General features: G+C 41.4%; 1 protein-coding gene and 1 pseudogene across 2 annotated transcripts in view; one reads left to right on the top strand and one right to left on the bottom strand.

The window, feature by feature from the left end:
- Positions 1-17407, top strand: part of LYPD6 (LY6/PLAUR domain containing 6) — a 142954-nt gene that overhangs the window by 27895 nt on the left and 97652 nt on the right. The window lies entirely within an intron of this gene.
- LOC116463080 (U2 spliceosomal RNA) lies at positions 7590-7715 on the bottom strand (annotated as a pseudogene).

The raw sequence follows: 17407 nt of genomic DNA, 5'->3' as shown, positions 1-17407 counted from the left end.
TTGGGATTACAGGCATGAGCCACTGCACCCGGCTGAAATACATTATATTTCAAAAATAGTACTACCTTTAGAAGTTCTTACCTTTGTTAATAGTGAATAAACAAAGTAATGTTTTCTGGACCTATAAATGGATTTTGAAGATATCCTTGCCTTAAAGGGACCAAATAATATACTTGCTGTTTCTTCCTATTATATTATCATATTCATTCACTCAATCAGCAAACATCGATTATTCTACCTCCGGGAACCTAAAACATACTAGGGACATATAGACAAGTAACAAGTCTTTAATAAAGAGTTAGAGAAATCATGACGTAAAGTACAATGGGGACACAAAGATAGGGACTGGCCGGTTCCATTCAGGGATTGCTTTAACTAGAAGATAACACTTGAAGTAAGCCACTTATGCTAACTGGGTGCACCCAGAGAGGGCCAGAAAGAAGGCCAAAAGAATGTGAATCAAGTCCTAGAGCATAAAGCAGCATGGGCAATTGGGGGAAGTTGTTTGTTTAAATTTAGAGTCAAATGTGTAAGAGAGTGAGTATCTAGAAGTGGGACACAAAAAAGGTGGGATAGAGCCTAATCAGAGATGAATATGCAAATATGTATATTTTCTAAATATATATATATTTGACTAGAATTTGAATTTTATTCTAGATATTAGTAGTTTTCCAACGTTTTTGGTTTACAGTATTAAATTTAAGAGGAGGATGAATATTCCTGTGATTGTCAACTTGGGGAAGTACCAGAATCTTGTTGGGTGGAGGACGGGGCACATTAATAATTTTAAAAACCCACAAGGTGATTGTGATAAGTCCTTGCTTTCTCTCCATTGAGAATTATTGCAATGGGCAGTGGAAACCACTGAGTTTTAAGTGGAGTCCTTAATATCAGTGACCTCATTAAAGTACTATCTCAATTTATTATTCTTTAAATAAAACAATTGAAAAATATACTTACCTCCTCCATCTCTATGCTCCAATGATCCTCTATGTAATTTTTCAGTATCAAATTAAAAAAAAACTCGTTTGTTGTGCTGTTGGCACAAGCATATTTTAAAGGAGTGTTTGGGAATGGAACATAAAACAGAAATGGAAAAAAATATTAACATTATATATGTCTGTCTTTGATTTCCATGACTGCACATCTTTGATTTCCATGCACGTCTTTGATTTTCATGACTCAGAGCTTTTCTGAGATTCCTATGGGGGTGTCCAGGCTAATGGGAGAAGCAGCTGGAGGACAGCATGGCAGGCTGAGTGCCTGGCACACAGTAGGCACACAATGATGGCTAGTGTCTTTAGCTTCTCCTTTTAAACTTTATCTCTTTAGTTGAAAATTAGGAGCCACTGGATTTTCTGTTAGTGGCTGATGTCAAGAGTGGCTGAAAAAAATGTTTGAAACCGAGGAGAAAATAATGTCACAGATATTAGACACATATAAACATTAGAAGGGAATTTAATGATTATCTCGTATCCCAACCTTCTGCTTCACAGATGGTGAAACCAAGGCCCTGAGAAGTTGAGTGACTGGACATCACAAGGCTATTAAATGACAGAAAAGAACTAGAAGCCAGGCCCTTTAACTCCTTCATGTCTCTCAGACAGCAGATGGCATTTCTTCCTGTTTTTTCTTTTTCTTAGAGTTAACTCCATGAAAGGTTCTAATCGGCACATCTAAAACATAGCCCTTCATGTACTTCTTCCTCTTTCTCTGCTTTTTGTATCCCTCAATTACTAGAAAGGGATCCCAATCCAGACCCCAAGAGAGGGTTCCTGGACCTTGTGCAGGAAAGAATTTGTGGCAAGTTCATATTGTAAAGTCAAAGTATGTTTATTAAGAAAGAAAAGAAACAAAAGAATGGCTGTTCCATAGGCAGAGCAGCGGCATGGGCTGCTCACCTGAGTATACTTACAGTTACTTCTTGATTATATGCTAAACAAGAGGTGGATTATTCATGAGTTTTCTGGGAAAGAGGTAGGCAATTCCTGGAACTGAGAGTTCCTCCCTGTTTTAGACCATATAAAGTAACTTCCTGACGTTGCTGTGGCATTTGTAAACTGTCATAGTACTGTTGGAAGTGTCTTTTAGCATGCTAATACATGATAATTAGTGTATAATGAGCAGTGAGGACGACTGGAGGTCACTTTTGTCACCATCTTGGCTTTGGTGGGTTTTGGCTAGCTTCTTTACCACAACTTGTTTATCAGCAGGGGCTTTGTGACCTGTATTTTGTACCAGCCGCCTATCTCATCCTGTGACTTAGAATGCCTTAACCTCCTGGGAATGCAGCTCAGTAGGTCTCAGCCTTATTTTACCCAGCCCCTATTCAAGATGGAGTTGCTGTGGTTCAAATGCCTCTGAGACCTCAGTGGCATCAACTTCTACCATGCACTTGAGCTAGTCATTTCAGCATCAATTTTGTCTCCATCTTATACAGTATTCAGCTAGTCATTGAGTCCTGTTGATGTCACTTTGGAAATGTCTCTCACATCTATCTTTGCTTTTATTTCCTATATTACTTCCTTAATTTAGTCTTTACTTGTTTTTTTTTTTTTTTTTTTTTTTCTCCTCTGGAGTATTGAAGTAGCTTTTAAATTGGGTTCTGCCTTCAGCAATCCACTGTCTCCACTGCCTCTGGAGTTTTCTTTTTGAAACATAAATCTGAATGATGGGTTCAGTAGCCTTCAGTGGCCTTTCATTCTATTGAAAAGTCCCTTTCTCTAGCTGTAGCCTTTCACAATATAGCTTTGATGTCCCTTTTCAACATTTTCTTCTGATCATTTTCTACTCCCTTTATCTGCCAGACTCTGATCACACCAGCCCATTCAATGTTGCTAATTTTTCAATGTACTTTCCTGGGACACCCTTCATCACCTCAGTTTGAGCACACATCAGTGCTCAATTCTATGCATGTGTAGGAGAAGAAAAGTTGTTTTCCTCTGTTCTTTATAGTTCTTAGTTGGGGTGGACCCCTGTAACAACAGACAGACTAAGATGAGAAAAACGAGTTTATTAACATGTATATTTCAAATATACATGGGAGATACCCAGATAAATGAGTAAATCTCAAAAGGGTAGATTTGAATTCAGGCTTAAATATCATCTTCAGCTAGAACAAAGAAAGCTGTTGGGGGATACAGTTATGGGAGGTAACCAGGAAAAGCATGAGACACAAGGGTAAGATTCCTTATATAGATTTAAGTCAGTGCCTTCTCCATTAATACAAGTCTCTAGTGATTTAGAGTCATCTTTCCTGATGCAGAGAGGGTGACACAGTTACAAATAGAGATTTCCTTTATAGATGTAAATTTTCCTACAAAAGGTAACTTCTACTCTGCTTTTAGAGCTTCTCCTGTATTTTCAGTGTTCAAAATAATCAGCTTGAAATAATCTTTATGCCAAAGAGGCATACTTTGGGATGGCATATTCTGGTCTCTTAAACACACATCACTTTCTTTGAGTCCTCCTTTCCTTTCTTGGTCGGGATAAACAGATGGATCCTCTGTTACCCACAGAGCACTTCATTTCTTCTCTAACCATACTGAGTACTGTAGTCTGATGTGCATGAGAATTAATTTTCTTTTTGAATATGTCTGTTTTATTCAATAGTTTGTGAAGTCCTTGAGCTCAGCGGTTGTATCAAATTCATTTTTATATCCTTGGTACCTGTGGTAAATTGAATAATGGTCCCTTATAGATTTTCATGTTCTAATCCCTGGAACCTGTCAGTATGTTACCTTACATGGTAAAAGGGATTTCTTAGAGGTGGTTAAGTTAAGGATCCTGAGATGGGGCTATTATCTTATTATCGTGGTGGAGAAAGGCAGGAGGGTTGGGGCAGAGAAGGTGATGTGATGAGAGAAGCAGGGGTAGAGAGGGGATAGTCAGAAGAAGCAGAGGTTGCAATGATGTGCTTTGAAGATAAAGGAAGGCACCATGAGCCAAGGAGTGCATGTAGCCCCTGGAAGTTAGAAAAGGCAAGGAAGCTCATTCTCCCTTAGAGCCTCCATAAGGAATGAAACTGTGCAGATGCTTGATTTTAGCCCAGTAAGACCCATATTGGACTTCTGACCTTCAGAACTTTGAGATAACACATTTGTGTAAGTTTCAAGCTACTAATTTTATGATAATTTGTTACAGCAGCAATAGGAAACTAATACAGTGGAGGAGAGGAAAAATATTTTTTTCTCTACCCGTTGTAGGTTTATGGATGGGGCCTCTATGACAAAAAACAGATTAACAAGAGAAAAGCATACACATTTATTTAATAAATTTTTATGTGGCGTGGGAGCCTTCATAAGGAAATTGAGACCCACAGAAATGGGTAAACCTGAGTATTTTTAGGCTAGGTTTGATAATGGGTGGATAGTTGTGGAGAAATATGATAGGATAAAAAGGGTATAATGTAATGGGAATAAATTGAGCGGAACTTAGAAAGGTCTGTTTGTTCAGATTCTGCTCCATAACTGTCTTAATCCATTTTTTTGCTGCTACAACAGAATGGCTGAGACTGGGCAACTGATAAACAATATAAGTTTACTTGTTTCATGGTTCCAGAGTCTGAGAAGTTAAATATCAAGGATGTGGCATCTGCTGGGGGCCTTTCTGCTGCATCATCCTATGGCGGAAGGTATAAGGGAAGGAGAGTACATGTGAGAGAGTGAGAAGTGAAGGGGGCTAGAACTCATTATATTCTTACGAACGTACTCTTATGATAAATAACCCACTCCCAAAATAATGACATTAATCCATTCCGAGTCACCTCTTAAAGATCCCACCTCTCAACACTGTTGCATGGGAGATTAAGTTTTCAACACATGCAATTTGGGGGACACATTCAACTCAAAACAGTGACGCTTCATCTTCAGAGACAAGGATGTTCCTTTTCTCCTGGTATAGGGAAGCACCTCTTAGATGAGGGTCAATGATCGGCTTCAAGGGAAAGTCAGAAAGTCCTTCTTAGGTTTTTTGACCAGCTTCAGGGGAGAAGTATGGGGGCAGGTCAGAGAGACCTTCCTGCTACTGAAGGAATTTTTCTCACATTCCTTTAGCCTTAAAGTTTCACTATGCCAAGGTGCCATATTTTGTGTTAATATGTTCTGAGCCCCATCAACAGCACTTACACACATGTAACATGCAGTTGGGCTCAGTGTATTTGCATCTGACCTTGACTAATCAGAGAATTGTTCTCGATGCCCATGATGATCAAAGCTAACATTTATCGAACCTTTTGCTGTGTGCCAGTCACTGTGGTCAACATTTATACTTGATCTTCATCATCACCATATGGCACCATTATTATCCCTATTTGGCAGATGAGAAAACTGATACACAAAGTGTTTTAATAATTTTCCCCCAATCACACGACCCAATAGGTGATGGCACTGGGACATGAAAGTGAGCAGTCTGGCTCCCAGGTCTGTGTCCACAGCGCTCTATCCTGCTTAGTCATGTTCTCATGTCACATATGTGCAATTTATGTGTGCTGTCCTAGTGTGATATGTCGTGAAGAAAATTGGAAGAGCTAGATTTGAATATTGATGCCTTCAGTAATCAGTTGACTCTGTAAATGTGGGCAAGTCAGCTAACCTAGATCTGTGTGCCTGTCTTTGTTAAATCGTTCTTTCTCTGCTTACCTTATGGGGTTAATATGAAGACTGAATGATAAATCACATGGTAAAGTGCTTTGAGAAACAGCAGGCACTACACATATGCTATTTATAAGTATATATTTGGTTGATGTAGATCTTCTGCAGATTTCCTCATAGCAGGATTACCAGGCTGGTCTGACTCATTTGGTGGGTAGGGGCTTAATAATATTTGGTAAATGCATTTGATAAAAATACTCTTTTGCCCTCTTAGTTCTCATTCTCATATTTTGGGTTGTTGACACTAAAAATCTGAAAGCTCAGAATTTAGTCTCCTTCATAGAACTTTATTTTCTTTCCTACTTTTAAAAAATGGGCCTTTCTTATCTCACTCTTGAGCTAATATTTTTATCTTGTAGCCCATAGGAAGGTAGGACTTACAGAAGATCTGCAGTGATTTCAGCAGCTTTTCAGAAGGGCTTTGAGTGAACAGTTAATCTCTTGAGAATGCGAAGTCATTTGTGGTGGAGAATCTTAGGCCAGTGTTGAGTTGCAAATCCTGGGGAGGCCTGACTCAAGAAGATAGGGAATTTAAAAAGAAAGCCAGTGAAATACATTTGATTTTCTTTCTCCCTGTCCTGCCCTAGCCTGCAATGTTACTTATTCCTTTAAGATGCTTTAATTGCTAATTGTCTGCTGTTTGATTTTGAGGTTAGTTGAGATCACCAGGATGATGGAAGGCCTGACCTGACCCGACCTGAATTCATTGGCAAATTCTCAACTTTTTGAAAAATTAATGAGTTTTGGCTGAGATGACACCTGACTTTTTGCAGCATCTTGTTTTGATTTATTGTTTCTTTTGTTTACTTGTCAGATATTCCCACCCACAACATGGATTTACAGAGTACAAATTTTTTTTTGCATGTTTAAAGTTAAGTCAAGCTATCCTGATTGGTGCAACATACAGACATAAAATGATACTTTGAGGGGCATCCTTATGGATACATTTTTGTTCCTCTCTCATTGTTTCCCTGGGATGAATTCTTAGACATAGAATTACTCCAGGAAGGGTACCAACTTAAAACATTAAAATCAAACCAAACAAAAAAAAGATACATATTAATAGATTATATTCCCTAAAGGCTGTACTAATTAACACTCCCACCAGTGGTGTATGAGAATGCATATTTCACGGCAACTTTGTCAGTGTTCACTTACTCTGTAGCATTTCTGGAGTACTCACAATCTTGAGGTTCAGACATGTTTCAGAAGTTTTCAAAATCACCCCAGGTGATTTGAAGCTGAAACCACTGGTTTAGTTAATAGGAGAAAAGCATTCTCTCACTATCTCTTAGTGGTCTGAATCTCTCTCAGTATCCCCTTAAAATAGATCAGTCACATTAGGTCATTGGTGTGTTTTGCTCTACAGGACATACTGTTGCTAATGAGCAGCCCCTTCATCAGTCTAACACTCTCTTGAACCACTAATTCACAGTAATGTCACCTCTAGGCTTATTAATATAATCTTTTGCCCATGCAAAGTTCTCCAGTGTTTAGATAATTCTGCTGGATGATGTTACCTTTCAACTGAACCACATCATCTTGTTGGCAAAGCACTTCACGAATACTATCTTATTTAACTATTGCAGGGACCTTGGAATTAGACATTTTCATTCTACTTTTACAGAGAAAGGAAAAGGAACCCAAATAAGTAGCTTTTCTCTAAGGTTGTGCAACTTATAATCACATGTTAGGAACTGACTCAATGTAGGTCTTCTGATTTCAAGTTCAGAGTTTCCAATCCTGTGTCAGTACCTGTCTTTGGCTTTCTCTAGTTCTGCTGCTTTTTTAATACACAAATTGATCTGGTTATTGGATTGTTATTGAGGTTTTTTTTTTTTTTTTTAGTGTCTGCACTTCTTATGCTTATTTTCTTCTCTGTATGCTCATTTAGAATTCTACATATTTACAGCTGTGTTTCTCAACTTTTATTTTTATTATTGCTACTCCTTCCCTAGGAGAAAAATTTAATTTAATTTACATCTTCCTAATGAGAAAAATTAAGTATTAAACTGATAAGAACAGCTACTACACTTGATCTTATCCAAAAGGCTGAGAAGTGAAGAGAAATTAAATATTAAGGAATAACATTTTGACAGGTAGGGTTGAGCCTTGGAGGACCACAAACTATGATGTCTGATATTTTTGTTCCTCAACAACCAATTTTAGTCTTCTTGGGAGTTCAAAAATGCTGTTACTGGACACACCAATTTAGATGACTAACCCTGGCTATCAGGGCAGAGAGGAGCGCTGTTGAACATACTGATGGATCATATAACCATATGTGTGCAACTAGTGGAACGCATGACACGGACGTTACTCTCAGCTCACATCAACTAATGACTTACAAGGAAGCTGTGCTTCAGTGTGGGTGGCTAATTATTCAAACACGCATTCTGTATGATTAAACCACATGGAATTTCACATTTGCTTTTGTTTTCCATATATTTTATGGGTCATATAGATTATATCTCCACCTTTCACCCACTGCCTGCCTTTTTTATTAAATATGAGCTTTGTATAAGGCTTTTGTCTACCTTGATCACAGCTCTGGGCTGAACTCTTAGATTCATTAGTCTCTGATTTGTGGCAGTTACCTACATTTTTACTTATAATTTTAGATAAATAAATGCCGGCGTGTTCACGGGCAGGAACACACTGCATTGATAGATAAGGGCCATTCCATGCTGGGCTTGACTGGTTGCCACCAACTCTGACATCCCTGACCCCTTGGTAGGGAAAGAATGTAAACGAGCGAGAATAAAGAGCCCCAGGTAGCTTCTGTTTGTTTTTACAAGAGAGCCAGAGCTAGGTGAGTTGGGAGAATGCCAGATATTATAAACACAGAGCCAGAGAAAAAGAACAAGGATGGCAAGAAGAGCCCAGGGGCTGGGGGAGGTGCACTTGCAGGGAGTGGAGGTTGGCCCAGAGGAAGGTTTTCATTCATTTCTATGTGTAGAATTTTTAAGATTAACTTGCTAATTTTTTTATTGAAGTCAAGCAAGATTTTAAGTCATTTATCAGGGCTCATAGAGTACCTATTTATAGAAGTCAGAATAAAAGTAAATGAACCCTGAATGCTAACACGCATCTAGCAAATTTAATAAGATTTGAAAGTTAAATAAACCAATGGAGCCTGCAGATTTTCTCCAGGGCCCCTTTACAAGTTTTAACTTTGTTTCCTTTTCCCCCAACTCATTTGACACACTGTCTTGTGTGATTCTTTTAGCCTTAGCTTGTAGAATACTGAAATGATTTACAAGCCTGTTTTTAGAGGATATTTCATTTTTAGTTAAACATGTACATGATGATGGCTTCCTAGGTAACCTGCTGAAAAACAAAGTTGTTGTTGTTGTTTTTTTCTCTTTTTCAGGTGCTAGACTTTCAATCAGGATAAAGGAGATTGTATGAATTATCTGTTGTTGCATAACAAACTGCCACAAGTAAAACAACAAGTATTTATTATCTCAAATTTTGTATGGCTTAGGTGGGTCCTGTGCTTCAGGGTCTCTTACAAGGCTGCAATCGGTTGTCAGCCAGGACAGGGATCTCATCTGAAGGCTCAGCCAGGAAAGATCCACTTCCATGCTCCCATGGTTGTTGCATCATCCAGTTTGTTCAGGGCTTTTGGACTGAGGGCCTCAGTTTCTAGCTGCTTTGGAGGCCACCCTCAGTTCCTGGTTACATGGGCCTTCTCAACATTGGAACTTGTCTCCTCAAAGCCAGCAAGAGATACAGTCTGCTGGAAAGACATCCACCATCTTTGCCATATTCTGTTGGTTAGAGAGTCACTAGTCCAGCCCACACTAAAGGGCAGGAGATTAAACAAGCACATTAACACCAGATCGAGGGGCACTTTAGGATCCTAGGCCGAGGAGATACGTGACTCCATCCCAACAAGCCTTTAGGATCTTAGATTCTTTGAGAGAAGAGACCTTTTTGTTCATAGTTAAAATATTTACAAAACCTTTGTGGGGTGGTAGCTAGCACTTTGTACTGAACTGGCTTGTGGAGCTCTGGGCTAGCACTGTGCAGGGCATGAAAGACCAGCCACTCTAAATGCACATAGAGAACCGCCTTGAGCAATCTCAAGCAAGAGAAAGAACAGGCCTTAGAGCTCCAGCAAAACAATGGCAGAAAACATACCCTTATCTTTTCCTTCTCATTTGCAAAGCTGTATTAGAGGGAAAGGAATATATTCTGGTTCTGGAGATTTTCAGTTTTCTTTTTATCTCATTAATTCCCGGCTGGGTGCCCAGGACAAGATACCCAAAAAGCCTTTTTTGAATCGCAGGTACTGTGAAGGTAAATAGAAGAAAGACACCATCTCTTCCTTTAAGGAACTTACAGTCTTATGGAAGAGACACAGGTGGAGGTGGACAATTACCAAATATCATCAAAAAGCCTGAGAAAAAGTTATGCAAAAGCTACTGTGTGAGCACAGAGGCTGTAAACCTAATCCTAAGTTGCAGGTGGGTGAGTATTAGACATCACTCAAGGAAGGCTTCCTGGAAGAGGTGACACAGAGTTGAATTAACTGGACTTAACCTTTGAAGAAGTGAAGGCAGGCTTTGCTGGGAGGCATTAGAGTATTAGGTATAAAGGTTTAGAAGCAGGAGAGCATTCGGGACTTCACAAAACTGCAAGTTGTTCAGTATGGATGGAGTTTAGGGGCCTTTTTGGAAAGTGGTAAAAATTGAGGCTGGAGCTGGGTGTGGTGATGCCTGAAATCCCAGCTATTCAGGAGGCTGAGGCAGGAGGATCCCTTGAGCCCAGGAGTCAGAGCCTTCAGTGATCTATGATTGCACCACTGCACTCCAGCCTGGGTGACAGAGTGAGACCCTGTCTCTACAAATAAAAAGATGAGGCTGGCAGAGTAGGCAGGAATAAAATGATCATCAGTGTTCTTGGATGTTGTTCCAAGGATTTTGGACTTTACCTTAAAGGAATCAGGGGATAATCCAATCAGATTGTGATTTAGAAGTAGAGAAGGATTGGAGGGATGTTAGGAGACAAGAAGACCAAATAGTATGTAGGTGAAGGGAGAAGGGATCTAAAATACAGTGAAGTCAGAGAGAGAGGAGACGTGCATTTGAGATCCTAAGGATGCAGAATCATCAAGACAGGGTGATGGCACTGGTTGTGGAGGGGGAAACAGAGGAAGAAGGGAAGCTTGACTTAGATTTCTGTCTTCAGTGACCGGATAGATGGTGGGGTGACTCGTCAGTCTACAAAATATTGGGAAAGTGATACGTTTGAGTTGTTTTGGAATTATTAATTATAGGACTTTGCAGGAATCTGAGCAGAGATGAGCAGTGTTTCAGGGTGTCCAGATCTGGAGCTCAGGTGAGTGTGGAGGAGATCACCAGGGGAGAGAATGCGGACCCAGAGGAGAAATAGGGTGAAGGGTGAGTGCCTGTGACATCCGCAGTTAGGGGGAAGAGGACACTGTAAGAGAGGAGGAGAAATGAGTGGTATGATAATCAAGGTTCCTGGGGTTACAGGCCACAGGAGCCAACACAAGCTAGCTCAAGCAAAAACACACTTTTTAGAATTTAGGATATCAAAGGCACTAAAGGTTCTGGAACTAGGACCCAAAAAGTCTCCAGGAGCACAGCAGGCACTCTGTCACACTAAGTTCCTCATATCGCAGCAAAGCTGTTTCCTTTTTCTGTCTAAATACCATCTTCCTTCACTGCTCTGTGCGGGTGACAAACCCACAGCTCCTGAGTTGAAGCCTCCCCAAATAATGAAGTCACCCATCCAATTGACTGTCTTTCGACCTCAACTCTAGTTTTCTGGGAGAGTTAGTCTAGTGTTTCATCTTGGAAAGGTGCCCATGGTGTCATGCAGTACAAATGTGGCTAATGAGGGCCCACCCTGGCTGTAGTCAGCCCTTAGAGAAGGAAGGATGTAGTTAGAATCGTATCTACCTTGGGCAGCTGAAATGCTAGGAAGACAGTGGCAGGAAGAGGGGCCAAAAAAGCCAAACAAAGGGAGAGATTCAAAGAGGAGGGAGGAAGTGGTCCACTGTGCTAGATGCCGCTGACCCAACAGAAGGATTGAATTCAGGAAGAAGAGGACTGTGAGTCCACGACTTTGAGTAGCTAAGTTTGAGAAAATAAGTGGGAAATTGTTGGTTTTCATTTAGACGGGTAAGGCATAAGTATGCTTCTCTGAGGGGGGGAAGAGGAGGAACAGGCATTAAATTGGGAGGGCAGACAATACAGCTGAAGGAGGGCATAACTGATGGATGAGATTCCCGAGGAAGCAAGAGGGAACACGGATGGAGGGATTAGCAGCAGACGGGAACAGGCCACAGCTCTCACCAAGGCAGGCAGGAAATTGGGGTGCAGGTGTAGATAATTTGGAGTGTGGGCTGCTAAGAAATTAAGTCCACATTCTGGTGACAGGAATTATTTACTCTTTACAAAACTCCAAGTTCTTCTCTTGCTCCTTAAATGTATTGAATAAATGCTGAGAAGAGCAATTTAAAGGTCTTTGACAACTAAAGAATCTGGTATTCCACATGCTGGGGGATTGACACAGAGAGCTTACGCCAGGCCAGGACTCCTTACAGGGGCCCCCAGTTGGGCCCAGTGTCCCTGTGTTCCGGCCGTGGTCTGTGTTCCCCCAGAATCCATATGTTGAAACTTAATTTCCAGTGTGATAGTATTAAGAGGTGGAGCCTTTAGGAGGTGATTTAGTCATGAGGGTGGAGCCCTCAAGAGTGGGGTCAATGACCTTATATAAGAGGCGTGAGGGTGCTGTTCATCCCTGTTCCCCTCCCATCTCTTTTACCTCGTGAGGGTGCAGCAACAAGGCACTATCTTGGAAGCAGAGAACAGCCCTCACGAGACACGGAATCTGCTGGTGCCCTAATCTTGGAATTCCCACCATCTAGAACTGTAAGTAGTACACTTCTGTTGCTTATAAATAAATTACCCGGTCTGTGGTATATTGTTACAGCAGAACAAACAGACTCGGACAATTCCTAAGGAAGTTCAAGAACATCCCGTGAGAAACAACCATAAAAATATGAATGTATCACTCTAGCCTGGGCAACAGTGAGACCCTGTCCCTACAAAAAATAAAAAAGAGTTAGCTGGGCATGGTGGTGTGCACCTGTAGTCCCAGCTTCTCAGGAGGCTGAAGCAGGAGAATTGCTTGAGCCTAGGACTTCGAAGTTACGTAAGTGAGCTATGATTGCTCCACTGTACTCTCGCCTGGACAACAGAGTAGGACCCTGTCTCTTAAAAATAATGAAGGTAGCTAATGACAACTGTACAAGAATTAGAAGACTTCGAGTTTGTCTTTCTCCTACCTTCTCGCCATGGCTTTCCTCTCCCCACTGAGGCTGACCCTTTTTATAAGTGAGAGGATCCCACTCTGTTGCCCAGGCTAGAGAGCAGGGGGTGAGATCATGGCTCAATGCAGCCTTGACCTCTCAGTCTTAGGTGATTCTTGGTTTCATGAACAGTATAGGGCTTGGATCCTGTGCAAGATGGCCTTGCTCCCAAGTTTGTCAGCTGTCATTGGCAAAGCACGTATCTAAGGATGTCTGGCCCTAAGTGGACTCATCCTCCCACCCACTACTCCATTTACCAGAAGACTTGGAAGGTTTTCTTCCTTGCATCTTTAGCCAGGCTAAGTGAGAATTACTAGCATGGGATTCAAGAGGAACTTAGGTTTAGTAAAAAAGAGAAACTGGACTTATATATCATTAAATATTCTAAAGCAATATTTTTTCCTCTAAGAAATCTTCTGGTTTAGTTTACCAAAAAGAGGATGGGATGATGTGATTTTACCCAAGTTAATTTATTTTTCAAATGGAAGAAGCAAGCAGGTTTTTGTGTGTGTGTGTGTGTGTGTGTATTTAGGAAGCAGAAACCATGATTTGTGGGAATTCGTTCATGGTAATAGTCACCAGCATTTTTTGAGTGCCTCACATGTGCCTGGAATCGTGTCGTCAGAACCTGTGCCTGGCACTTAGCAGGTGTCAGGAGGCACAGGTCTGCCGATGCACTTAACTAGTGTTTGTGCTACCAGAGGATGCAGAGGGCAGACTTTCTAGTACCAGGGATGAGCCGTGAGAGTAGCTTCGTCAAATCTGCCAGACTTCGCTGGAGTGTCCGTAGTACTCCTATTTACTCCTGATTTTAGGCCTAGAAATTCTCTACTTGATCTGAGGGAGGGGTATTGGATCATTGAGGGAGCGCTTCCACCTGCCCCTCCACAGAGGCTTCCGAAATTCCAAACCCAGGGGAGATGGCTCTTTGACCTTCAGGTGGCAGAATAACTTATAGGAGAGCTGAGGCATTCCAGGGATTTGCTTCCCTGGGATATTTATTTGAATAGGTCCTTATTCTGGACAGAAGACAAAATTAAGGACTGTGCCTTGAAAATAGAGATTTGTCAGCCTTCTTCCTGGGTGAATAGAATGTTCAGTGGGTGCAGGTGAGGCTTTATCAGACTTCAAGCTGCCCCACCACAGCCCATCCTCATTAATTCCTAAATTGCAATACAACTCTATCAGTAAGACCTTAGGCCTGATAAACTCCCGTTCCTCTCTTAAGACTATAGCCATATACTTTGCTCATGCTATTGTACTTTTGTCACTTTGAAGTTCTGTTTGAATTTAAAGAGTGGTCTCTTTGACTAAATTTCCCTAGCAGAATATCCAGATTGGTTCAAAGCCCGTGAGTAGAGGCAGTAGTTCCTCTTAAATACTGTTGTCTTAAATACTGAGGGACAATTCACAAGGACACCTTCATCTGGGGTGTTGGTTGCATTTCATTCTCACATTTATTTATTTATTTATTTATTTATTTATTTATTTATTTATTTATTTTTGAGATGGAGTCTTGCTCTGTCGCCCAGGCTGGAGTGCAGTGGCGCAATCTCGGCTCACTGCAAGCTCCGCCTCCCGGGTTCACGCCATTCTCCTGCCTCAGCCTCTCCGAGTAGCTGGGACTACAGGCGCCCGCCACCACGCCCGGCTAATTTTTTGTATTTTTTTAGTAGAGACGGGGTTTCCCCATGGTCTCGATCTCCTGACCTCATGATTCGCCCACCTCGGCCTCCCAAAGTGCTGGGATTACAAGCTTGAGCCACCGCGCCCAGCCTCATTCTCACTTTTAAATTAACAAACTATTTTGGGAATTGGGACATTTGACATTAGATGACTCCAGGATTTCACTGTCCTAAAGCTGGTCTAATCAACTTGCAGAGCATTCAAAGAATTTGGTTTAGTTTAAAAAATTATTGATCTCTGTGAGCCAGTGCATATAATGGTCAAGAAAAGACAATATTAATTCATTGTAATAAAGGCTAGAGTAGTTGTTTCCTCTGAAGAGGGTGGGGATGGGACAGGGGCATCAGCTTTCTAGAATGCCGGAAGTGTTTATAACTTGTTTCAGGTGTAGAGTTTCACAGGAGCGTACAAATGTAAAAATTCATAGAGCTTTATTTACAGCAGTGAAAAAGAACACAAAAATTTTCATCTAGGGGTTGATCCCATCATTCCGTAAGATTGCAGGCTTCATTTTAGGTCCTCAGTGTAAACCTTTGTGGGGCTTTAAGATCCCGTAGGGAGTTACAGGATCAGATGTGTGCTTTGAGGAGCTCTCTCTGGTTGTTGCTAGAGAAAGGGTTGGAGGGGACTAAGTGAGAGCAGTGGCTGTGGCTGGGAGGCTGATGCTGTGGTCAGCAAGAGAGAGCAGGCCCTTGATTAGAGGGCAGGCAAGGGGCTTTGCGGGGTGCAGGAGGAGGTGTGGAGGGTGACTCCCAGGAGTCCTACAGGAGCAGTTGTGTGGAGGGAAGGGCCAGTGCCTGGAGATCAAGAATTCAGCTGCAGGCATGTTTAGTTTCTAATGCCAGTGAGCCACTGTTGAAGATGACAAGTAGGTAATTAAGTAGATGAGTCTGAAGTCAGAAAATCAGTCTGAACTGAAGTTATAAATTTGGGAGTTGCTGGCATGGTATTTAAAGCAATGAGAATGCATGAAATCACTTTGGGAGAGAGCATAGAGTAGGAAGGAAAGGGGTTCCAGGACTGTGTCCTGAGAAATTGCCACATTTAGAGGTCAGGTAGGGGAGGAGTCAGAATAGGAGGCTGAAAAGGAATGAAAGGGGAGTACAAGGACAGCAAGAAGACCGAGCTGTCCTGGTGTCCAAGGGAAGAATGTTACAAGAAGTGGAGAGTGGTCAACTGTGGTGAATGCTGTTGAGGAGTCAAGTAAGTGGAGGACTGAAATCCTCAGTTGGATTTCATAGCATGGAGGCCATTGGTCATCTCAGCGAGAATGGCTTATTTGGAGGTGTGCTGGTAGAAGCCACACGGTAGTGAAACAAAGCTGTATGTTTTTTTCTTGCAGGTTATTTGTTGCTTTAGTCATGTATTCAAAATATCAATCCTTCCTGTAACATTTAATTATATAAGCTTAATTCTATTATGTAATGTAAAGGGATTAATTGGAATCCAGTTTCTTTAGCTGTTTTAGTGAAAGACATTGACGATAGAAAATTGCTGTGGGAAACTATTTTTGTGGCTTTGTATTTACTCATTTGGATTTTTAAAGAGGTCATTTCATGGTCCATTCCTGCCCCCATGCAGGAATGAACTGCATGATACTTGATTCATATTGCTTTAAAGGGCAAAGTATTGAGGGAATTTCTTGGGAAATTTAGATTTTGTCTAGCTGATCCTGAAGCTAAGTATCCCTAGAGGCTAAATGGCCAGCGTCTTTTCTTAAACTTATGGAAATCCCAATAAGGGGAAGAAAGCAGGGCAGGGAAGGCTCACCTCACTTTATTTCAGAAGTCAAGCATATGGTTTTGTTGACTAAAATACATAGACTGAGAAAAAAGAAAAACAAAGGAAAAAAGTCTCAATTATGTTCAGGTCTTGAGTTGAGCAAGTGTTTTGTGAATACGATGCATCTTATGGCTTTGTATTTGTTGTCAACTCAATATTTAGTCAAGGTTGAAAAGTAGATGTGTGACTTTCCTACTTCCTGCAACACAGTGACATCTAGCCCTGGATCCTGGTGCTCCATGATATTGGGAACAAAGGCAACAATTTGAGTATTATCTAGATAGAGCCCAGCAAGTAGTAGGTGCCCGAATAATATTGTGTTGAATAAAGTTACACTGAAGGGAAGTCTGTCCCTGACAATCTCCCTTCTCTTGTTTGCTGAGTCTTAGGCTCTTAAGAGAAATGATCTGTATTAATTTTCTCCTTATTCTTGCATTTGGAGGTTATCCTGAGAATTAGAAAGTCCAGTCTAGGCCGGGCGCAGTGGCTCACGCTTGTAATCCCAGCACTTTGGGAGGCCGAGGCGGGCGGATCACGAGGTCAGGAGATCGAGACCACGGTGAAACCCTGTCTCTACTAAAAATACAAAAAATTAGCCGGGCGTGGTGGCGGGCGCCTGTAGTCCCAGCTACTCGGAGAGGCTGAGGCAGGAGAATGGCGTGAACCCGGGAGGTGGAGCTTGCAGTGAGTCGAGATTGCGCCACTGCACTCCAGCCTGGGCGACAGAGCGAGACTCCGTCTCAAAAAAAAAAAAGTCCAGTCTATAGTAAGTTTCCCTATGCTGTTGTCAACAGGGAGGGTTAACATCCTGCTTCACAGGAAGGTAGCACATGTTAGGCTTTTACTATACATGGTTAATATTTTCAGGATGAAATTTGATTTTACAGCATGGTCATATTTATGCAATATGATATTATAATACAATTGCGAGGAAAAAATA

Source organism: Hylobates moloch, unplaced genomic scaffold, assembly GCF_009828535.3.
Source record: "Hylobates moloch isolate HMO894 unplaced genomic scaffold, HMol_V3 SCAFFOLD_24, whole genome shotgun sequence".
Classification (NCBI taxonomy): Eukaryota; Metazoa; Chordata; class Mammalia; order Primates; family Hylobatidae; genus Hylobates; species Hylobates moloch.
Note: the sequence above shows the minus strand (reverse complement) of the source record. Positions and strands in the feature narration are given on the sequence as shown.